The sequence below is a fragment of the Salarias fasciatus genome, chromosome 4 (genome assembly GCF_902148845.1).
Source record: "Salarias fasciatus chromosome 4, fSalaFa1.1, whole genome shotgun sequence".
NCBI classification, from domain to species: domain Eukaryota; kingdom Metazoa; phylum Chordata; class Actinopteri; order Blenniiformes; family Blenniidae; genus Salarias; species Salarias fasciatus.
In genome coordinates this window covers 42200-67294 of record NC_043748.1, presented here as the reverse complement: position 1 = coordinate 67294, position 25095 = coordinate 42200, and the positions used below count along the sequence as shown (strand labels likewise).

The 25095-nt window shown below is 51.2% G+C and overlaps 1 pseudogene; it reads right to left on the bottom strand.

The window, feature by feature from the left end:
• Nucleotides 1-5762: 5762 nt before the first annotated feature.
• The window catches only part of LOC115387644 (protein TANC2-like), a 33453-nt pseudogene continuing 14120 nt past the window's right edge, over nucleotides 5763-25095 (bottom strand).

Sequence of the window (25095 nt, the reverse complement as noted above, 5' to 3'; positions counted from 1 at the left end):
CACCCCCACCAGCAAGGCCCACGTCACGCTCACCATACGCAGTGCAAACTCTGATCAACTTCACGTCACTTGCTGTCCTCTGTTTACTGCCCCCACCTTTCGCCAATTTTGACCAAAGTGCCTACCATGAGTTGCTGCTTGGTTTTAGTCATGTCAGGTCACTGAGTAGAGACACAGGTTGTTTTTAATATTGTCAGTGAAAAAAGACAGTATGACATTGTAAACACAATACAGTTGAGGTCAGAGTGTTACATGCACTTGTAAAGAATATAATGTCATGGCTCTCTTGACTTTCCAGTCATTTCTACACTCTGATTTTCCTCTGATAGAGTGATGTACTCTATGCACAACTTCACCCCTTCCTGAACTTAAGGATTGTCCTTCTTTCCTTTCTTTCATGATAGGACAATCCGATTAATGTTGGTGTGTCTGACCTCTGTAAACAACTTCAGACACACCTGTATTAATCAGCTCATCCTGTCACGAAAGACAGGAAACAAGGAGCCTCCTGAAGTTCAGGAAGTGGTTGATTTGTGAATAGAGTCTATGGACCAGATACTTCTTTGTCACAAAAAGATTCATGAAGTTGTTCATTTGCAATCTCTCAGTTCACACAGACAAAGCCTGCTTTCACCACAGACACTGCTTGCAAACAGTGAACTCCACCATGTGGCATCTGTTGGTTACTACACCTTTATTGGTTACTACCCCTAACATGAACTATGTCTGTTATTCCCCTCTTTTTAGTGATTTAGTAGCATGTCCCGTGATGCCACTGTGCTCAGGGAACATGTCGATATCAAGTTAAGAAGATGTGATTTAAAATGTAAAAATTACGGGTCAAAATGCGTTTTCATGAGTTATAGCGCCACCTAGTGGCCAATGTTCACCAAAATGGGCTGATAGACCCACAGTCACATTGTAACCAAGGATCTTAAGTTTGGTGGTGTTAGCATTTATTATGACCAAGATCTGTGAAACTTTGTGTTAGCTAGCTCGCTGGCAAAGTTTAGTCAAGCCCACGTTGCGCATATTTCAACGTAGCAAAATTCTTTTGATAACTTTGTGTCAGACCATACTGAAGACTTTATGTGCAGATTTTCACGTGGATCGGACAAAGCCCCTAGACAGAGTTCGGAAAAGTATGTTTTTCAGTTTTAAACGATCTAGCGAAAAAAAATTATAGGCGGAAATGGGCGTGGCCTAGCCCAGGTGATTCAGTTCTTCTCAGGGAATCTGAGGATATGAGTTTTTTGAATGTGCGACATACGGTGTGGGAGTTATAGCCCAAAATCCATTTATGTGGCCTATAGCGCCACCTGGTGGTGGATATTTTGATTTTTTGCGTCCTCCGTCGGACCATGGTTTGGGACCAACCCACCAAGTTGCACCGCCCTCCCATGTACGGTTTGGGCTGCAGCGGGACTTTTACATACGGAAAAATAAAAATAATAATAAAAACCCTATCATTACAAATGGGTTCCCAGCCTGGCTGCCTGGGAACGCGTATGCGATGCATACGCGCTCCCTGCCATCCGTGGCTTGGCCCCCTAATAATAATATAAAAATCCGCCAAATACAATAGGGTTCCCAGCCTGGCTGGCCTGGGAACGCGTATGCGATGCATACGCGCTCCCTGGCCATCCGCGGCTTGGCCCCCTAATAATAATAATAATAATAATAAAAATCCGACCAAATACAATCGGGTTCCCAGCCTGGCTGGCCTGGGAACGCGTATGCGATGCATACGCGCTCCCTGGCCTATCCGTGGCTTGGCCCCCTAATAATATAATAATAATAATAATAATAAAAATCCGACCAAATACAATAGGGTTCCCAGCCTGGCTGGCCTGGGAACGCGTATGCGATGCATACGCGCTCCCGGGCCATCCGTGGCTTGGCCCCCTAACTAGAACTGCAAGCAGTGCTCATAGGGGCCAAGCCTCCGGCGCGACTCGGACCCCGGACTCAGCGGAGCCCTCAGAATCTCGCCACGAGGGACCCCGGGCTCGGGCGTGCGTCGGGACACGAGCTGACGTCTCACCCCCCACCAGCAAGGCCCACGTCACGCTCACCATACGCAGTGCAACTCTGATCACTTTCACGTCACTTGATGTCTGTGTTTACTGCGCCCCCCTTTCGCCAATTTTGACCAAAGTTAACACACAGCCTCTGGCTGAATCAGACAGAAGTGAATTGAGTTCAGTGTTGAGAACTCTGATGTTTAACCATACATGCTTTGAAAAGAGTAAATTACTCAGAGATCATGCCGTTTCCGTCCGTCTTTCAGACACCAAGTTCCAACCATGAGTTGCTGCTTGGTTTTTAGTCATGTCAGGTCACTGAGTAGACACACAGGTTGTTTTAATATTGTCAGTGAAAAAAGACAGTATGACATTGTAACACAATACAGTTGAAGGGCAGAGTGTTACATGCCTTGTAAAGAATAATAATGTCATGCCTCTCCTGACTTTCCAGTCATTTCTGCAACTCTGATTTTCCTCTGATGGAGTGATGGACTCTCTGCACAACTTCACCCCTTCCTGAACTTCAGGAGGCTCCTTGTTTCCTGTCTTTCATGATAGGACAAGCTGATTAATGCAGGTGTGTCTGACCTCTGTAACAACTTCAGACACACCTGTAGCAATCAGCTCATCCTATCATGAAAGACAGGAAACCAGGAGCCTCCTGAAGTTCAGGAATGGGTTGAGTTTGTGAAAAGAGCCTATTGGATCACATACTTTTTTTTGTCACAAAGATTCATGAAGTTGTTCATTTGCAATCTCTCAGTTCACACAGACAAAGCCTGCTTTCACCACAGATACTGCTCACAAACAATAAACTCCACCATGTGGCGACTGTTGGTTACTACACCTTATGGTTATACCCCTAACATGAACTATGTCTGTTTATTCCCCTTTTTTTAGTGATTTAGTAGCAGAAGTGGGCATGGCCTATGTCCCATGATGCCACTGTGCTGAGGGAACATGTCGATATTAAGTTTAAGAGGATGTGATTTAACATGTAAAATTACTCAAAATGCGTTTTCATGAGTTATAGTGCCACCTAGTGGCCAATGTTCACCAAAATGGGCTGATAGACCCACAGTCACATGACAACCAAGCATCTCAAGTCTGGTGGTGTTAGCATTTATTATGACCAAGATCTGTGAAGCCGTGTCTTCAGCTAGCGAGCTGGCAAACGTTAGTCAAGAACAGTTTGCGCAATTTTAACGTAGCAAAATTCTTTTGATAACTTTATGTCAGCCCCTACTGAAGACTTTATCTGCTGCTTTTCATGCAGATCGGACAAAGCCCCCAGACGGAGTTCGGAAAGTATGTTTTTGGTTTTTGCTATCTAGCGAAAACAACTAAAGACATAAATGGCGTGGCCTAGCCCAAATGATTCAGTTCTACTCAGGGAATTAGAGGATGTAAGTTTTTGGAATGTGCGACATACGCGTGGGAGTATAGCCCAAAAACGCATATGCGTGGCTTATAGCGCCACCTGCTGGCCGATTCATTTGATGTTTTGTGTAGTCCCTCACATCAACATTCTGGACCATCCCACCCCAATTGCACCCTCCTACCATGTACGGTTGGGGCTGCAGCAGGACAAAATTAATAGGCCACGCCACTTTGACCCATCACAAATAACTTCAAGATATTACCTCAGGAGTGAATTAGGGTCATACCTACCAAGTTTCGGTAGCATCTGTCATGCCATTTAGGAGATATAATTTTCCCATCTTTACAGCGCCACCTAGGTGGCCAGTGCTCGCGTTATTGGGTTCATCCACCCACAGTCCATGGCAACCAAGGATCTCAAGTTTGGTCACGTTAGCATTTATTATGACCAAGATCTGCAAAACTTTATGTTTAGCTAGCTAGCTACTAAAGTTTAGTCAAGAACAGTTTCTGCATATTTTAACGTAGCAAAATTCTTTTGATAACTTAAGGTCAGACCCTTCTGAAGACTTTATGGTGCTGCTTTTCACGCGGATCGGACAAAGCCCTACACGGAGTTCGTAAAAGTATGTTTTTTAATTTTTTCGATCTAGCAAAAAAAATCATAGGCGGAAATGGGCGTGGCCTAGCCCACGTGATTCAGTTCCTCCCAGGGAATCTGAGGATATAAGTTTTTGAACGTGCGACATACGGTGTGGGAGTTATAGACCAAAACACGTTTATGTGGCCTATAGCGCCACCTAGTGGCGGACTCGTCTGATTTTTTGCGTCCTCCGTCGGACCATGGTTTGGGACCAAGCCACCAACTTGCACCGCCCTGCCATGTACCGGTTTGGGCTGCAGCGGGACTTTTACATACGGAAAAATAAAAAAAAAAAAAAAAAAAAAAAAAAAAAAATAAAATCCTATCAATACAATAGGGTTCCCAGCCTGGCTGGCCTGGGAACGCGTATGCGATGCATACGCGCTCCCGGGCCATCCGTGGCTTGGCCCCCTAATAAAAATCCGATCAAATACAATAGGGTTCCCAGCCATGCTGGACCTGGAACGCGTATGCGATGCATACGCGCTCCCTGGCCATCCATGGCTTGGCCCCCTAATAATATAATAAAAATCCAGACCAAATACAATAGGGTTCCCAGCCTGGCTGGCCTGGGAACGCGTATGCGATGCATACGCGCTCCCTGGCCATCCGTGGCTTGGCCCCCTAATAATGCATTGGATTTGTATAGCGCTTTGTTGGACACTCAAAGACGCTTTACATTGCATTATTCATTCTCTCCATACTGGGTGGTGGTAAGCTACTGCTGTAGCCACAGCTGTCCTGGGGCAGACTGACGGAAGCGAGGCTGCCAGTCTGCGCCATCGGCCCCTCCCACCACCAACCATTCACTCTCACATTACTTTCATACTTAGGCAAGGTAGGTGAAGTGTCTTGCCCAAGGACAAAAAGACAATTTCACACCTGCAGGAGCGGGGATCGAACCGCCAACCTTCCAGTTATGAGACAACCCGCTCTACCATGTGAGCTACTGTCGCCTCATTCTGGACTTGGTGTCATCTGGTCCTCTACAGATGTGGACTTGGTGTCATCTGGTTTCCTAGAGTTCTGGTATTATCCGGTTTTCTAGATTCCAGACGGGGTGACATCTGGTTTTTCTAGATTCTGGACTTGGTGTCATTTGGTATTCTAGAGTTCTGGATTTGGTGTAATCTGGTTTTCCAGATTCTGGGCTTGGTGTCATCGGTTTTCTAGAGTTCTGGATTTGATGTCATCTGGTTTTCTGGAGATGCAGACTTGGTGTAATCTGGTTTTTCTAGATTCCGGATGGGGTGTAATCAGGTTTCTAGAATTCTGAAATTGGCGTCATCTGGTTTTCTATATTCCAGACTTGGTGTCATCTGGTTCTCTACAGATGTGGACTTGGTGTCATCTGGTTTCCGAGAGTCTGGATTTGTTGTAATCTGGTTTTCTGGAGATGCAGACTTGGTGTCACCTGGTTTTCTAGAGTTCTGGATTTGGTGTCGTGGTTTTCTATATTCTGGATTGGGTGTCATCTGGTTTTCTAGAGTTCTGGATTTCGTGTAATCTGTTTTTTTTTTTCCAGATTCTGGACCGGACGTCTTCTGGTTTTCTAGATTCCGGTCTTGGTGTCGTGTGGTTTGCTAGATTTCAGATTGGCTGTCACCTGGTTTTCTAGAGTTCTGAATATGGAATCATCTAGTTTTCTAGATTCTGGACTTGGTGTCATCCCAAAAATCAATAATGAACCACAGAGAAGAAAAGACGTTTTGATTCAGCTTTATTCCTCTTTCCAACGTTCTGAGCTGCTTCCGAACACATTCGTCTTTCTTCTCAATGTTCAACAATGACTTTCTTCCTGGAATTAAATAACTTATGTTACACAGAGTGGAAAAGCCCGACGACCGACCCCGAAACCCCGCCGAGGGACCGAATCCCCAAAAACAACTCAAAGTACAATGGACTGGCAGGCTTCGTGTCTTTCACCTGGATCCAGGAGACACACAGATACACCGAGACGACCTCTTCCCATGATGCAACGCTTCCTATCGCTTCAAATCAATGTTCAATGTCCAAACAGATGCAACTCTCCGTCTCCTGCGGGCTTCGCCTGGAACTCCTGAGCAGCAGAAACTGAAAGTGACCAACGAGTCACCGGGAAAAAGGAACGTAGAAAAACAGGCCTCCGTGTGCAGAAAGTACAATTCAGAAAGCAAAGTTTAGTCCGCTGTGGAAAAAAACCCCGCTAGCATCACTGCGCTCTGCTGGCATCATGTCAGATAAAGAACGTGAACTCGGAACTCTTAACGATGGAAACATGTCGATCAATGGATGTGACAGCACCACAGGATAATGGATCTACGTGGTACTTCCTTAAAAACAGAACTCCAGCAAATTTTATTCTTACACTAAAATGTTTTCTTGGTTGACTTGAGTCAAGCAGACAAACGCCAACGCTGCCTTACATTTCAAACTGGATCATTTCCTGCCAATGTTTTTTTTTTTTTCAAACTGGTGGAAGTTTCTAAAAACTTGTGCTTTTGGAGAATGTGTCGCTACGTCTGTCCGCTCAAAACAAACCACGAGAAAGTGTCGTGCTTAAATGCATCGACTGTTGGAAGGTGACGACTGATGTTGATGCTAAATGAAGGAGGTTGGCTAACAGTCAATTAGCATTTTTACTAAAACACCGACGATGGATCCAAACCAGCAGCGAGCTAAAAGATTCCGCGAAGAGCCCTGTTAGAAGAGTTGTGGGGGTTTTGAGGGCGGTTTGCATAAATTAGCTAGATTTGGACTGCGAAATACAAAAAAACTTAATAGTGAAAAAAAAAAAAAAAAAAAAAAATCAACTTTGACAAGGCATCTCGACAGGACATCCAGAAGGGATCAACGCCCCTTTTCAGGTTTTTTCTTTTTTTTTTAACAGAGCAAAAAACAATAAAATAAAGAAACTGAGCTTTGAATGTTTCCAAAATAAAGGACGGGAACAGTTTCATACAGACATAACTTAAAAAAGATAAATATCGTTTTGTACACATAGGAGTCAGTGTTTCATCCTGCTGGTTTCTCAAACTATGGCTTGGGGTCGGGAACAGGGTCGGACCGGTCACGTTCCGGGCCGTGACGTCCGTCTCAAAGCCAGACAAACGCAACCGGAGAGAAACGGAATCCTTCTTGTGCTACTTTCCAAAAGCTTTCTGAGGCGATTCTCAGAACCTAACATGTTCCGAGTCTTGATTCGAAGTTCTTCTTCTGCAGGTTGAGAGTCGGTTTCAGTGCGCCGGTCGGTGAACGTCGGACCGGGCGTCCTCGGGTGAGTCGCGCCGGTTCTACACGTTGGACTCCACGAAGGGCCGTTTTGGCTTGACGGGCGAGGCGGGCCCCGGGCGCTCGGAGCGGCTGTGCGTCACCGGCAGCGTCCGGGCCACCTTGACGTCCAGGTAGGACGGACTCTGACCGGCGACCTTCAGCGGGCCGGCGGCCGGCGCGGCCTCGTACGGGTCCGGCCGGCTGTCGTGGAGATGGTGGCCGTTGTGGGCGTTGTTGTTGCTGCGGTTGTGGTAGGCGATGGAGGACGGGGCGAAGACGCCCTGCGCCGAGGGGCTCTTGCTGGGCGAGGTGAGGACGGTGTCCACCGAGGACACGGCCCAGGACCGGGAGGGGCTGAGGCCGGACGGCGGACCGGGCGGAGCCGGGTACTGCTGGTACGGCCGCGCCGTCCGGTCCATCACGCCCATGAAGGGCGTGTTCCTGGCGCGCGCGCCGCCTCCCCGGGGTAAGTCCCGCCCCCCGCCATGCACGCGTCCGACGGCGGGGAGGAGAGGAGGAAGAGGTCGTCGTGGTAACCGGGGACGGCCCCCAGCTCGGAGGGCGGGTCCATGTGCTGGGCGGAGGCGGAGCTCCTGAAGCTGGGCGCCACCGGCTGGCCGCCGCCGCCACGGAGGGGAATCGAACGCTGACGCTCTGGGAGTGGATGAGGGGCCTCGGGAGGGGCGGCGGAGGACGGGTGGCGCTGACGGGCCGGCGCAGGCCGCCCTGCTGGTGGTACTGGTACTCGTGTGACGGCGGGAACCGGTCGGGCGGGCCCAGGGCCGCCTCGGTGACCTCCATGGGGTAGTGGGCCGCTTTGGACTGGTTCCGGCTGAACTGACGAGTCGGCGCGAAGCGGTTCACGGCGCCGCGCTCCGCCCCCGCCGCCGCCGCCCCGCGGCCGTACGAAGGCGGAGGTCTCACCTGGCAGATCAAGTCCTGGTCCTGGTCCTCCGGCTCGTACGGCGCCGCGGCCTGGACCTGGCGGCCCGGGCAGAAGCCCTCCCCCAGCTCGGCCAGCTCCTGGGGCAGGTGGGCGAACGGGGAGTAGGCGGAGCCTCCCAGAACCACGCCGGAGGGCTGGCCGCTCCGCACCACCTGGACCACGGCGGGCTGGAGCCACTGGGTCTGCACCGGGAAGGGCCTCTGAGGGGCCTCAGACCTGGAGCCGGCTCGGTGCTGGGGCGGGGGCGGCGACAGGGGGGCGGAGTGGGCGGGGCCGGGGAGGTGCTGCTGGTACAGGTGGGTCGGGGACAGCGAGGCGGGCGACGGACCCCCAGACCGGCAGCGGGGTGGCGGAGGAGGGCGCAGGGAGTCCTCCTCCGCCTCCTGCTCCTCCTCCTCCTCCGTCAGCCCCTCGCGGTCCGGCACCGGCAGGTACCCGAGTCCCTGCAGGGGGCGCCGTCCTGCTGCTGCCGGCACTCCTCCCGGACCCGGGACAGCAGGCGCTGGATCTCGCGGTTGGACGGGCAGAGGCGGCTGGCCTCCATCAGGTCCTCCAGCGCGGTGTGGAACTGCCTGAACGCAGAGACGGACACAACGTCACGACTCCAGACCCCCGGAGGGGACCCGGTCCCCCTGAAACCAGACGGACTCCCAGAATTCACAGCGACTCGAACCCCTGAACCGCCAGACGCTCCTCTTTACTCCACGACTCCCACGCTTTCAGTTTGAACCATTTTCCAAATAAACTGCTGAAAAACATCCTTCAATTCAACATTCTTACTTCATGTTTTAGTCCAATTAGCTTCTTTTAGCATTTTACACATTTAGCAGTTTGATCTTTTATTTCAAGTTTGATCTGTTTTACCTGAAGTGACTTGACTTTCTAACAGTTTTAGTGTTTTACGTTTTAATTTCAGCTGTTCGACAAACTCTTTCTTGCTCTTTGTTCCTCTTCAGACATTTTGTTCACTTTGTTTTTCATTTGAAACCTTTGTCTCTTTTACTAGTTTGATTTATATTTTCGCCATTTTAGTCGTTCCAGCAGGTCAACGTTTCACATTGTAATTTCTTCTTCGCCGTTTCTGCTTACTCTGAGCTCTTTTAACAGTTTTTTCATCATTTCTCCATCAACTAAACCTGCAGGTGAACGTCTGGCAGGAGAAGTAAAGCCGTTTGAACTTCAGTTTTCTTCCTGTGGAAACCGACCTGCGGTGAGAAGCAGTGAGCTGCTCGTTCCTCTGGAATCTGAAACACGTCAACCGAGCTGGTCCGACACATACTGAGATGCATTTTGCTTTAAATTAGAACTTACAAACTGAAGGTTTAAATCTTTCTCATGAGCGCCTGCCTCTAAAGTGTGTGAGGACGACTCTCCTCACCTGCGGCTGCGTTTGGCTCGAGCTCGGGCGTAAAAAGCTTCGTACGATTTGGCTTTCAGCTCCAGAGCTTTGGTGGCGAACTCCTCCGCCAGGCTGAAGTCCTGAGAGGACAGAGAGAGGTGTAGCAGGTGGAGAGAGAGAGAGAGAGAGAGAGGGGGAGTGGCCTCTGCCGCCCTCTGGTGGCGGCTGCCGGACTCACGTTCATCTTGCGGCGGCAGCGCGACAGGTTGAGCAGGACGCAGACGCGCAGCTGCTTGAACGTCTTCAGCTCGTCTCCGGGGAACTTCTGCAGCGCCGACTGGTAGGACAGCGCCGCCTCCATCACCTTCCCCTGCTGCAGGAGCACAGAGCGACGGGTGGGCGGGGGGAGGGGCAGCGGTCAGGGTCTGCGGGGAGGCGGGTCTCTAACCTTGTACAGCTTGTCTCCTTCCTGGACCAGCTTGCTGAGCAGGACCATGAGGATGTCGGGCTTGGAGGTGGCCATGGCCCAGGTCGCCGGTCCTGAACACACACACACCACACACATCTGCGAAACACTCCTCACTAGGGTTGCAAAGGGGCGGAAAATTTCCGGTAAATTTCCAGAAACTTTCCATTTGAAGTTAAGCCGGGGAATTCTGGAAATATTCCAAATTAGAAACTTTACATGGGAATTATGGGAATTTATTGGAATTAACTGGGGATTGTGGGTAATTTAAACAAACTGTATCATATCCAAGCATAAGCAGACATCTATGCAAAATAATACAGAAACATGACATTTCAACAGATTCATTTCAGTAGAACTGGTTTTTATTCTTGTATGAATTTTAATAAACAACCAAAACAGGAATGTTGAGTAAATACTCCCCCCCCCCCCACCCCCCCCCCACCCAATCTGCAGAAGAAACAGCATCAGATTTGAGGTAGCTGCCACCATAATCAGCTAGCCTCTTAAATGGTCAATGAAATGAAAACTGCAACTGTATTAATACATTTTTATTTAATATTTGCGAGTTAACAGGGTTTGTTAAATGTATTACCCCTTGACTGTAGATAGTGCACGGGCTCAAATTTGTGGCTTCAATAGTCTTGCGCTTTGAGCTCAAAAGTGTGGAATCCAGGCTTCAAGAATCAGCTGTGCAGTGATGGAGGAATGCACAGTGCATGTAGGGGGCGTGGCCTCGATAGCCCTGCAATAAGCAGTGTGCTGTGATGTGATGGAGAAGTGTACTTGCATTCAATCTGGTTGTTTTACCCAAGACTATGTTACAATATCTTCCCCCCATCTACATTTAAGTTCCCTGTTAAAGGTCAACTCCGGTTTTTTGACACCTGGACCTTATTTCTAGGTGTGTGCATGCTCTTACACTCACTCAGACAAACATGGTGCAGCTCGGAGTCCTTCAGAAGTTATTTAGATCCAACCGATTTAGTGGGGGCCACGGCAGGGGAGCTTCAGCGTGGGACATCATCTCTGCAAAATCACTCATTTCGTCTATATTTCTTCATCCATCGCCAGTGTTATCATAAAGTCAGCTCGCCTACCGTCTTCAGGTGGGTCAGCTGACAGTTTTCGCTAACTTAGCCACAATTAGCTCGGATGGGAACGTTGCAGCTCTCCTCTCTCCAGCAGAGAGGCACTCTGAGTCGGGCTGGCTGTCACGGCGCCCGGGCGTCTGACTCGCCGGGAGGCTGCATAAAGTCAGCTCGTCTACTGTCTTCAGGTGGGTCAGCTGACCCACCTGAAGACGGTCAGACGGCCAGAGGCGGCCGCGCGTGTGTCCGGTCGCCTGGCTGCGGAGCCGGGCCTGAAAGCTAGGCCGCTGGGTCGGGGGAACTGTCCGAAACAGCGGCGGCGCTGGGCGCTGTGCCAGGCGGGGGTTGGATGCTCAAAGCTATGCTCTGCTCTGCTCTGCTCTGATGGGCCGTGACAGCCAGGCCGACTCAGAGTGCCTCTCTGCTGGGAGAGGAGCTGCAACGTTCCCATCCGAGCTAATTGTGGCTAAGTTAGCGAAAACTGTCAGCTGACCCACCTGAAGACGGTAGACGAGCTGACTTTATGATAACACTGGCGATGGATGAAGAAATAGCTGAAATGAGTGATTTTGCAGCGATTATGTCCCGCGCTGAAGCTCCCTTGCCGTGGCCCCCGCTAAATCGGTTGGATCTAAATAACTTCTGAAGGACTCCGAGCTGCACCATGTTTGTCTGAGTGAGTGTAAGAGCATGCACACACCTAGAAATAAGGTCCAGGTGTCAAAAACCGGAGTTGACCTTTAAGGGCCAACCTTCAATTTTGTAAATTTTAAATTTATTCCCATTACTTCCCATGGAAAGTTTCCAACTTGGAAAATTCCCAGAATTTTGCAACCCCACTCCTCACACACACACACACACCACACACACACACACACACACACACACACACACACACACACACACACCACACACACACACACACACACACACACACACACACACACACACACACACACCCCACCGGCGGCGTACCGATCTGAGCCCCCTTCTTTAGCAGGGATGACGGCCGACGTGTTCCTGCAGCCCACGGCTCGGTCCAGCGGCCGCATGCCGCTGCAGTCCACGTGCTCCACCGAGGCGCCGTGCTCCACCAGGTGCTGCACCTGCAGGACGGAGACAGACGGAACATTAAATCCAATGACGTGTGGTCAAACAGAGACACCTAGTGGTCACCGCTGGTATTGAGATCCGGTTGAGTTTCCCGCACCACTTCGGGTCGCCGCAGAAAGCCGCCAGGTCCAGCGGCGTGCGCCCGCTGCGGTCGGCGTGCGTGGTGTCGGCGCCCCGCTCCACCAGCAGCCGGACCAGCGGCAGCTGGCCCTTGAGGCAGCCCAGCTGAGCGCCGTCAGCCCCTCCCGGTCCGTCTGCTCCAGAGACGCTCCTGCGGGGAACGACGCCGACGCCACGTCAAGAAAACGCCTTTAACAGCACGGGAGAGGCGGACGAGCGGCGGTCACCGTGATCCAGCAGCAGCTGCGCCGTGCTGCCGTGGCCCTCCGACGCCGCCATCATGAGGCCGCTGCGGCCCTGCTGGTCCACGCCGTTCACCTCCACGCCGTGATTCAGCAGCAGCTCCACCACCTGGAGGAGAGGCGGCGTGTAAGGAGGTGGCAGGGCTCAGAGTGTGTGTGTGTGTGTGTGTGTGAGAGAGAGAGTCCTCCCACCTGCCAGTGGCCCCGTTTGACCGCGCTGAAGAGCGGCGCCGCCCCCTGCCTGTTGCCCTGGTGCACTGCGGCGCCCTGGTCCAGCAGCAGCCTGCACACCGACATCCTGCCGCGCCCGGCCGCCGCCGTCAGCGCTGAGGCGAAGCCAGAGGGCGGGTCAGGACTGACAATCAGGCACATCCGGGACACCCGAGCTACTGCCCTCTCAGCTGGACCACGCACGTTTACATTTTGAATAGTTTGAGTCGGCCTGGGCGATTATGATCGTGATTGGTGATCGCGATTAATTTCCAGTCGATCACGGTGATCAGCTGAGAGCACATTTACTCGATCAGACATGGTAGAAATGTGCATAACACAGCCAATCACAGTCGACTTTTTCCTGCTCAACTCCCGCCTGTAAGTTGTATGAGAAGTAAACAGAGATGAACGTGGAGCCGAGGGCAGCGAAGCAGAGGAAGTCAGCCATGCCTCAGCGTTATCCTCTGAAGTGATGCTGCTGACAGGAAAGGCTGCTCCACGCCGCAACCACTGCTAGCTCACTGCTGCTAGCTCACCGCTGCTAGCACACCGATCCGCAAGGAATCTGGTCTTTTGAGTCCAGGAACTACTGGTGATACAGTTTAACTAACTGATCGTTCAGTTCTTCTCTTTACTGAAAATGACGGTGCATCGCATCATTGAACATATCACCACTTCTTGCCGCTAAAACTCTTCTTCTATCAACATGCAGAGAGAGGCTGCAGCGGCTTGCAGCGCCGTTCTTCCTCTGTGGTGTCTGTGTAAAACAAGGTTTGAACATGCAAACAGCACACCTAGTGGCAGGAAGTGCAAATGCAGTCATGGCGTCGCCTGTGGCCGCGGTCTGACTGAGGATCTCCTGGGGTTACTCCAAATGTTTCAGAAACCAGAATATTATCTTAACACGAATATTGACTGCACGTCGAATATTGACTCCAGTGTCGTCTTTTCAGGCCACTGCACCGTACGAGCACATTCTAAGAGGAGAAAAACAATTACTTTTGTCTATTTTTTTTTGTATTATTGTAGTTTTGTACTGTTACATTTTAAGTCTAATCTGTCCAATCTAGATTATTTAAATTTTGTACATTTGGTGCAAGCATTAATGATGGCAGCAGCATATTTAGCATCAGAACTTGAAAATAATGTTTACATTCTAAAGCACCTTCATTATCCCCAGAGGGTTTCTTTAGTTTTTTAATCTTTTATAGCAACAAAAATCCTCAGGGCTGGAAACTGTCACACTTTAACTAACGATCGTCAGTTCTTCTCTTTTACGGTAAAAACGGTGCATCGCAGGATTTTATTATCTTGGTGCTAGATTTTTTTTTCCATTTACTGCACTGTTCAGTGCGATTGTTGTTATATTTTTCTATGTTTATATTATTTAATTGCATTGCTATTTGCTTGGTTTCTTAATAAAATGTTAAACTATTCTATAGTTCTAGTTTTCAGTGCAGATGCTTTAAAACTGGTTTAAAAAACAATATAATATATTGTGATTTTAATCGAGATCGAATGATATGAAGAAAAAATCGTGATCATTTTTTTTGCCATATCGCCCAGCCCTAAGTTTGAGTGAAAAACCTCTCAGGATAACATGTCTCTATCTGGAATGGATTTATATTAGAATTTAAAAAAAATTAGTGCTGCCAGTTTTAATCGCATTGATCGCAATTTAATCGCATTGATCGCAATTAATCGTGAAATAATTCATGGAGAACTGTCAACAATTAACTTTTTTAAAGTTGAGATTAATTGCAATGAAGAATCTAATCCTCATAAATCAGTCCCGATGTCAGGAAAAAACACTATTATCCTCTAGTTCTTTTCTTTGACCCAATTGGCAGACCTCAATGGATTAATCGCGATTAAAATTGACAGCACTAAAAAAAATAGAATTCATCATGAGTCAATTCACCAACCTGTGATAATGACAGCCCTCCTTATAATGACTAAAATAATAAAATAACTTAATTCTTAAAAAATTAGCAAAAGTTTAAAACAATGTAAAGTTCTCAAAGGAGGTTAAAATCAGACAAAACAGCAAACCTTCTAAAACTGCCAAAACACTTACATCTGTTAAATCTGCTAAAAGTTAAAATCACTAAAACTGTAAATAAAACTGATGAAACGACAAAAACAATTAAAATAATGAAACAGTTTCATGATTCATTCAGTTATAAATTTAAATTAAATGTAAAGCTTGATTTAAGTCTCAGGAAATCAAGACGATGCTTGGATTTAGTAGAAGTCGTGTGTGTGTGTGTGTGTGTGTGTGTGTGTGTGTGTGTGTGGTACCTGTTTCCCCCCACAGGCTGTCATATATGTTGATCTCAGGTCTCTCCTCGTCATCCTCGTCTTCCTCCGGCAGATCCAGCAAGTACGACACCATCTACACACACACACACACACACACACACACACACACACACACACACACACACACACACACACACACACACACACACACACCATGAGACACACCTCCACCTGCAGATGTGCTAGTGTGTGTGTGTGTGTGTGTGTGTGTGGTGTGTGTGTGTGGTGTGTGGTGTGTGTGTGGTGTGTGTGTGTGTGTGTGTCGGACCTCTGTGTGCCCCATGCTCGCCGCGGCGATCAGCGCCTGCTGCACGGCCTGGCTCCTGCTCGCCCCCCGCTGGCCGCAGCAGGAAGTGCAGCTCCAGTCGGCGCGCCGCAGCAGGAAGCGCAGCACCTCCAGGTGGCCGCGCTGGGCGGCGTGCACGAGCACGCAGCAGCCCTGGGCGTCCACGTGACCCGCCTGAGCGCACGGACCACAGAGAGACGAAGGAAGACGTTAGCATTTAGCATCAAGCTGTTGTGATGAGCTGCGATGTTTTGTCAGGACAGGAACTTTAACTTTTTTTTTTTTTCTGAATTCTGATTTCTGTCTCAGAAATCCAAGGTTTTCCTGTTCTGCATTACACCTGACTGACAGCGTGAGGATAAAGTGTGTGTGTGTGTGTGTGTGTGTGTGTGTGTGTGGACTGTTTACCTTGGCTCCGTGCCGACTCAGCATGCTGACGATGTCCAGGTGTCCGGCGGCGGGCGGCGAATCCCAACGCTGTGAGACCGTCACGTGACTGTATGTCCACCTGGAGGACACAGCCGAGGGGTCAGGGGTCAGGGGTCAGGTCCAGGTACACCACCGAGAGAGAGTGTGTGTGTGTGTGTGTGTGTGTGTGTGTGTGTGTGTGAGACCTGAGCTCCGTGGTCCAGCAGCAGCGCCACGGCGTCGGCGTGCCCCAGGTGAGCGTGAACACAAGTAAGGGGGCGCTGTTGAGCACGTCGCTGCAATGGTCCACGTCCGCTCCGGCCACGATCAGCAGTCTGCTCACCTGCACAGGTTCACAGCACAGGTACAGTGTGTGTGTGTGTGTGTGGTGTGTACTAACTAGATTAAAATTTGCCATGTGTTTGTTAACTTATAAGTAAGCTAGCATGAACAAAGCTAGCTTTAATTATTTTGAGAAATTCAGAAAGTTTACCTAAAACTACCAGAAACAGCTCAAACTGAGTTAATGAGCTAAACATTTAAACAAATTAAAACTAATTTAAAAAAGTCCTAAACTTTAAGGTCAATAAAAGCAAGTTTGCTAAATTCCTGTTGATAATGCGTAAAGGTTGCGTTACCTTGATATTGGGAGTGTAAAGGTTGCGTAGCGACGACAGAACGGGGCTCAGATCCTCTGTGCTGTAGGACAGCCACAGCCCTGCAGGACTGAGGAGGAAACCCGAGCTTCTTGCTCAGACCCTGGAGGAGGAGAAAGGACACATTAGCTAGCACGTAGCTAAAAGGGCATAAACTACATCAGCTTTAGCTGAGATAACAGACTTGAGTTTGTATCTGCTAGCAGGTTAGCTTCTGAGAAACGTGTCGCTGAGCAACAATCGTTAAAAAACGTGTTTTTGATGTGAGTGATTAAAGCGTGCTGACTTTGTAGATGTGAGCCTTGAGGATGTGATGTCCGAGCTCCAGCGTCTGCTGTCGGTTCAGCTTCCCGTCCTGCCGGCACAGCCAGAAGGCCAGCAGGGTGTGTCCGCTCCTGTGGACACACACAGCTAGCAGCTAGCATCATGCTACAAACTTTACTGCGGTGGACTGTTTGGTAACTTGAAGAAAAACATTTTGTTTCTAAGTGTTTAACTGCTTCATCGCGGTCGTTCTGTTTTGTGGTTCTGATTCGTGGTGACTTTAGACTAAGACAGACTGTAGACGCTAACTACACGCCTCCACCCTGGCCGTACCGCGGGTCGCAGAGGAAGCGGTCGTCCTGGCCCTCCTCCCTCCAGACCAGCCACTCCCTGAAGGAGGCGTGGCTCAGCATCCTGCTGCCGTCGCTGCGCCGCAGCAGGAAGGGGGACAGCTGTTCCAGCCGCTGCACGAACTCCCCCCACTGCACGCTCCCGCCGGTCAGCGCGCCGGCGTTCACCGCCTCGAACAGCTGCGGCGGCAGAGGAATGGCAGGGTCAGCGGGGGCGTCCTCCGGGATTCATGCAGACTAACGGGCGGCGGCGGCGGCTACCTGCTGGTCGGTGAGCGGGTTGCAGCGACGCCACGCTAACGTTCAGCAGGGGCAGGACTCTCTGGAAGGACGACTGGGTGGGGAACGCGCATGTTGAGCTGCAGCAGGTAGACCTCGGCCAGACTGACGGGAACCACCTGCGGACCCACAATGCTCAGAGTCGGACCGCTGCGCTCACCTGCGAGGCGTCGGGACGCCGCCGCCGCCGCTCACCTTGAAGCTGGAGCTCTTCAGCACCAGAGAGCCTCCCTGGATCAGGTCCAGGGTCAGCTTCAGGTACAGGTACGAGCCGCGGCTCAGGCTCTTCAGGTGGCCCACCAGCTTGGCCAGCGCCGCGTTGTCCAGGCGACCGTTGCCGAGCGACACGTTGCTCTGGATCTCGGCGCTGCTGTGGATCCGCTGCATCAGGTAGCCCTGAGGAAAACCCGGGCGGAGTTCAGACGTGGCGGAGCAAACGGCCGGCGTCGGGCGAGCCGAGGTCTACCTGCAGGTCCTGGTCGATGGCGCCGTTCTCCTCCATCCTGTCCAGAGAGATGCGGTGGAACGGCAGGGAGCGAGTGATCTCCTGATGGATGACAGAACCAGTTCAGGGCGGATGTCCCGGCGACACTCTGTGTTTTGAATCATCTCGACCAGAAGTACAGGACTGAGGACAGTGCTGATTGGTCGGTCTGGCTCTCGTACCTGCTGACCCGTCCGGACCGTGGTGATGACCTTCAACCACGACGGAAACTTCTGGATGTTTTTGGACAGGAACGAAGTCAGGGTGTCTCCGTAATCCGGCCGGTGGAACTCCGCCTCGTTCAGCCGTCGATCAGCACAATAAGCCCCGCCCCCTCCACATGCAGCTTCCTCTCTGGATCGAGACAGGACGAGCGGGATGACGGCGGGCCGGCGGTGACGGGAGACGCCAACGGCGCGGCGGGGCGGTACCTCTGTGGAGGATGTCCAGCGGTTCCAGGATCCCCCTGTGCAGGGCGGCGCTCGGGTCCTGGATGCAGGAGCGCAGGCTGAGCACGCTCTGCAGCTGCGGGGAGCGATGCAGCAGCTCCCGGTAGACCGCCAGCTGGGGGGCGGTGCTCAGCATCGCCGCCATGTTGTGCACAAACTCGGGAACCAGGCAGGTGTGACAGTTATCGGCCTGACAGAAGTGATAGGAGACCACCTGCAAGCCCCACACCCAAGTCGAAGGGGTTAGCATTTAGCTAATTGCTAGCTGGTTAGCTTAGCATTGCACAAGAAAACCTGGGCATAATTATCTTAGCACTGAATGACTCCTGAAACATTTCAGTTAGCTGCTTAGCTTAGCATTACAAAAAGATCTGGATAATTTCACTTATTGCTAGCGTTTTAGCTTAGCGTCTTTATTAGCTACCTGTCCCGCGAGCCTCCTCAGCGCCTCCTCCTGTCTCCTCCTCATCTCCGGAGTTCCAGGACAGCTCCCTCCTCCTCCTCCGCCTTCCTCGCCTCCTCTTCCCAGGGAATCATGGGAGAAAGTGACGGGCTCTACATCTGGAACGAGTAACGAAGGAGCGTAAAGACCTTTTAGATTTTAGCTTTAGCTTTTAGCGCTTCAACACCTCTATCCAGCCGCTCTCTTGCTTACGTTTGGGTACGCTGGCGTTGGTTGGCCACATGCGGTTTCCATGACAACTGAGCGCCACCAGACGGGCGATGATGGCCGACTTGCCGAAGCCCATGTTGCCGACGATGACCACGCCCCGCGTGGTCGCCGGGTCGTCGGCGCGCAGGCAGGCGTCCACCTCCTGGAAGAGCCACTCCCTGCCGGTGAACAGCCAATCGGACGACAGTCCGGGAATCTCGAAGAGGAGGGGCTTCAGGTTGAGCGACGGCGTGAAGCGGACTGCGGGAGAAGGGACGGCGGTCACCGCGGGGCCGTCGGGGGGGTCGTGCGGGGGCCTCTAGCGGCGCGTATTCACCTCTGTGCTCCTGCTTGGCCGCGACTTCCGGAGTTCTGCCTGGGCATCCTGAGCGACGTCCTGGACGGGACGTGACGCTGCTGCTCGTCCAGGTAGGCCAGGTCCTCCAGGTGGGCGGAGCTGGTGGCTGCAGGAGGACGGAGGAACCAGGTGAGCCAGAGAGTCTGCTTCAACCAGAAACGGCATGAAAACGGAAATCCAAAAGACCAACATGTGCTTCGATCTGGACGGACGGGAATGATTTGAGCAACTGTGGTTTTATCAGAACATGAGAGAACAACACAGTGAAAGACTTTATTCCTCCAACAGATGGGGATCGAGTTTCCTCTGTTTCCAGACTCACTGGAACGATTGAAACAAACTCTTCAGTTGTTTTATTTTTTATTATTTAGCTACATTAGCTTGTATGCTAAGCTAACAGTGTTTGGTTAATGTTCTTGCTCACCAGTAAAGGTTCTGTACACTTTTCTACCGATTGGGTAAAGGTGAAGCTTCATGCAGTGACTATTAGCTCAACACGAATCCTGGAAACAAAGGGAATCGATGTAAAAGTTGTCTGAACCCGTACGATAATATCCGTATTGAGAACTTCACAGTGTTGACTTTATTCAACATGTCAGTTCATGTGTCCGTTTAGCGGTCTGCAGCGGCTAAATGGAGCTTCCACTAAATGATATGGAAACACCGATTTTACTGTGTTTTCATTCTGTTTGCGCGGCGGACTGTCGTTCAGAACAACTCTCTTCATTCTGCCAGTCTGAATCTTGATGAATTAAGTAAAAATAGCAAAATTAGCTAAAACAGATAAAACTATTAAAACCCCTTAAAAAGAAACATCAGCTGGATAAAAAGTTATATAGTTTAAAGGAAGTATTTTAGGTGAATGGAGACTGAACTACACGGGTCACAGTACCACTGTTTCAGGAACAGCCGTCCCACAACGCCTCGCTGTAAAGAGCGGATCAGACAGTCACACGGCGGAGATGCTGCGTCCGCATTAGCATTGTTGCTCCGAGACAACGGGATGTTCCACATCTGTGAGGAATGTCTCCAGGATCTTGTTGAATCTCCACACCGTTAACGAGCAGGAAGCCTCTGAACGCGGCGCCGTCTTCCTGCTCGGCCGCCTCACTGAAGAACAGCGACGCCGTTTTCTCTGGAGTTCCTCCACAAACAAGCAAACGAGTCGGAAACCTAGCGAGAGTCCCGTCCCGCCATGAGCGTCCGTCCCCCCCTGTCGCTCCGCCGGACGGCGAGCGGCTGCGCTCTGAGAGGAACCACATGTCACTTCCTTCCTCTGCCACCGCGAGCGGAGGAGAGGAAGCAGGACGACACGTGGACGCAGGGACTCGTCTCACGGATCCTCTGGAGCCGACAGTGTGAACCGTCAACAGCAGAGCACTGGAGACCATGAGGGAAGCTAACGCTTACGACTGCTATCACATGAGTTACATGCTAATGCTAATGCGGGACCTGAGCTCTGAGCTGATCAGATTTACGGAGACGGGTGTGGCTAATGCTAAAGCTAACAGTTGGCTCATCGATACAGACACACACACTCTTACCAGCCACTGAATTCGGCCGGGGCATGAGGTAGAGCGGGATGGAGTGGGTGGAGCCCGAGGAGCGTGCGGAGGCGGGGCCCCGGTCTGGGTGGAGCTTGTTGAGGCTGTAGGTGGAGGCGGCCATGTTGTCCTCGGGGCCGTACAGGGAGGCGTCGGTCCCGCTGCCGGCGGCCACCATGGAGGACGAGGAGGTGGAGGCCACCACGGGCCGGCCCCCAGGAGCCCACAGGTTGAGGCTGCTGCCGTGGTAACAGTCCCAGGGTACTTCGAGGCGTCGTCCCGCTCCGCCGCCGAGTCGGCAGAGTAGCTGGTGAGAGTGGCTGTGGGGGGGGATGGAGGGGGGGTGGAGGGGGGGGTTAGCAGTGTGAAGCCTCCCCGCGTTAATCTCACGTCTGCTGAAGACGACCCACCTATGATCCCGCTGTCCCTGCTCTCCAGCGTGGACGTGGGCGAGGCCACCGAGGCGTGGTTGGAGGAGGCGCGCTTGCTGCCGTTGTTGTTGTTGTTGGCCTCCCCTCCAGCGGGGGGCAGCGTGGAGCAGGGGGACGTGTTGCTGCTGGCCAGGCTGGAGGACGGGGACATCCTCTGCGGGAGACACAGCACAGCTCAACGCTCTGCAGTGAAAACTACCTTCAGTTCAGGATGCGCTGCAGTTCCACTTCGTACCACAAGGTGGTGTCACGAGTCAGTGGGCACAAAAAAACACTTCTGCAGCGCATCGACGACGTCATACACAGCAAACTGTTATAGATCTAATTCTATTATTTGGAATTTTCACATACAAATTTTTAAAAAATCGGTTTTCTTTACAAAATGGAATCTTCATGAAGCGATTTCTGAAGAGAGCGACATCTAGTGTTGAACACTGGAATATTTAAGTGACTGAACAAGATGAACACAGTTTAAATATGCGATTAAAAACAAATCATCTTCTCCGACTTGATCGACAGACGTCGGCACCACTAAGGACGATTCCGACAGCGATCACCTGTCCGTCATCCTGGCCGTGGTACGGTGACCCCGCCTCCCCGCCGACGACCTTGTCCCCCAGCAGGAAGCCCAGTCGGGTCATCAGAGCGTCCGCAGCCTCGTCCACCGAGGGGGGCGGGCCCAGCTCCTCCTCCTCACCTGCACACACAGATCACATGACCATCAGTACTGTTCAGAGACCCAGAACGAAGAAAAGCAGCTGTTCCTCTGAATATCCGCCCCTTGACACTGTTGCCGTGGTGACCTGAACTTCCTGCACCCCATAATAATCTGCATGAACGACCGATAGAGCCGAGTGATCAGAAGAAGTCCTGAAAACTGAAGGAACCGTTCACATGAAGACGACTGGGACGGCGACTCGCGTCAGACGGCGATTGATCTGTTAATATATTCAAGATCGTGACCTAAATACACACACACACACACACACACACACACACACACACACACAGAAGAATGTGAACCACAGCACTGAAGCTCAAACCCTCTGAAGGTCTGTAATTACAGGCAGAAATTGCTGACGAGTGAACAAAATGCTGGAGAAGCGGCAAACACACACACACACACGCATGCGTGTGTGTGTGTGTGTGTGTGTGGTCAGACAATGACAGGGTGTGTATGTCGTTTTAGAAGAAAGACAAAATGGAAAGATCAGACTTCTTTCTCTCCATCCCGGTCTCTCTCTCTCTCTCTCCTCTCTCTCTCTCTCTCTCCTCTCTCTCTCTCTCTCTCTCTCTCTCTCTCTCTCTCTCTCTCTCTCTCTCTCCTCTCTCTCTCTCTCCTCTCTCTCTCTCTCTCTCCTCTCTCTCTCTCTCTCTCTCTCTCTCTCTCTCTCTCCTCTCTCTCTCTCTCTCTCCTCTCTCTCTTCCTTCTTTCCTCTAATTGTCTCCATCTTTTCATCTCACTTTCTCCCACTCTATGCTTTGATCTCTCTTTCCATTTTCTCATTTAATCATCACTTGTTTCGGTCTTTATCCGTCTTCCTCTCTCTCCCTCCATGTTGTCTTTAAAATGTCTTTCTTTCATTTGTTCCACACTGCGTTGATTCTTGATTTCCTGTTTCTTCATTCATCTGTTTCTCACATTTCTTTCTGAATATTCATCACTTTCTTATCTTCCATTTCCTCTTTTTCTCTAATCTTCCACTTTCCTTCCCTCTCCTCGTTCCTTCCTTCCTGTTGAACTCATTCCATCCTTCTGTTTTTGTACCTAGTGTTTCTCGCCGTCTGTCTCTTCCACTACGTCCATTAATCATCCCTCCATCCTTTGTTTGACCCAGTGTGCTCCCTCCTGTCGTCTCCTCGTCTGTTTCTGTCATTCTGTTTATTCTTTCCCGTCACGAAAGACAGAAAAGCCTCTTTCAGGCCACGTTTATACGACAGCACTTGAAGTGAAAACGCCTCGTTTTCCCTTCAGGGAAGTTTCACGTTCACACAGGAACGGCCGAAACGCTGAAAACTGTCGTTTCACTGCTGGTTATTTTGGTTTTGTAGTGAAAGTGAGATGCTAATGCTGCTAACGCTGCTCAGTAGCTTTCCAGGTGCTCCTCTCTCCTCCTCCTAAACCTAAAGAGGGTTTTCTGGACTTTCTCCCTGACCGGAAACCTCTGTGTTCGCTGCTGTTTCCTCTCTGCAGAACTCTTTTGGACGATGAAGCTGATTGAAGTTGGATTTCTTCCAAAGAATGAAGAGCTGAGACGACTCTGAGCAGGAACATGGGCCGTTAGCTCTGCTCGCTAGCTGTTAGAGTGCTTATCATGTGAGTCACATCATTATAAAAGGGTCCAGAACCCGTCCTGGACCACCAACAAGTCCTGGATCACAGCCAGAGGGCACCTGTGATCAAGGTCCAGATCTGGTCTCATAGTAGGTCTATGAACTGAAAACCTTCCTAGTTTTCATCGACTTTCAGTTCAGCTAGCAGCGGAGAGGAAACAGAAACAGACCCAGACTCTGTACGCTGGACCTGGACTCTTTAAACCTGACCCGGATTACAGACTCCACCTGGATTCTACAGACTGTAGTTTGTTAAAACTCTTGAAACGTGAATTCCTGAAACATTTTAGTAAAAACAGCGTCATGAACTTTGGTGACCGAAGGTCACAAACTGGGCCGAAATCGTCCGGTGAGGCCAATCAGACAGACGTCTGCTGGGAAATGTGTGATTCTTCTGATTCGTAGCTATAAAGACGGAGTCGCCGCATTAGAGAGCAGGAAGAAGCTCTGACTCGTAGATCTTCTCTCACCTCTCTCCGCTCTCTGAACCTGATGATCGGTCCGACCTGGACAGAGCTCCGGCCCGTCCTCGTGGGCCCGGCAGCAACAGGCGTACGCCAGGAGACGCTGCAGGACAGAGGACGCCGGGCCCACGAGCGCCGCCGCCGCCACGCCGCCGCAGACGCAGCGGGCGGAGGACGGCCGCCCGCGGCGGCGGCGCCACTTGGCTCTGGAGCGGGCGCATGCTTTCAAAACGGCCGCCGTGCAGTCCATAGCTAGCTGGCTTCCGATTGGCTCAGACCGTCGTGCGCCACGCTGGTGACATCCCAAACCCGTCTCCTTCTCTCGGAGCTCCTCCTCCACCTCCTCCGGAGAACACAAAGAGCGATGAAGAATGGAGAGATGAGAGGAGCGGGGCGAGAAGGTCGCCGCTCCCCGACGCGAGAAGCACAACGATCCGACTTCTCAAACTTCTGCAGGCAGACCGCCGCACATCTGGAGCTCGTCTGGAGCTCGTCCTGCTCTGGTTTTTGTCCTCTTTCAACATAAAAGTCTCCACTGGCAGAAGCAACCAGAGAACAGTGAAGCGCGGAGAGCACTAAAACCCGTCTCCCGGTGAATAAAGTCCCGCTCTGGTCCAAAACAGAAGCGGGGAAATGAAGAGCTGAAAGTGAGCGAGCAGCGGAGCCTCCATATCTGCAACTGAAAGACGACCTCCCTCGTCTCCGGCCGCTCCACAAATCCAGCGCTCTCCCCTCCTCCAACCCGAAAAAAACACTCTCCAGGAGAGAAGGGGCAGGAGAGCAGGAGGAGCTGCAGCCAGAGCGGAATCTGTTCCACGTTACGACCACAGCTCGCTTCTGGAGGCAGCGGCAAGACAGCAGGAATGAATGAGGGTCGACGGAGCGAAGAAATGCTGCAATTAAAGCGAAACTCCTTTAAGCAGAAGAGGAGCGCGCCCGGCCGCAAACCGCGGCGCAACTGGAAGCTTGAAATCCACTTCAG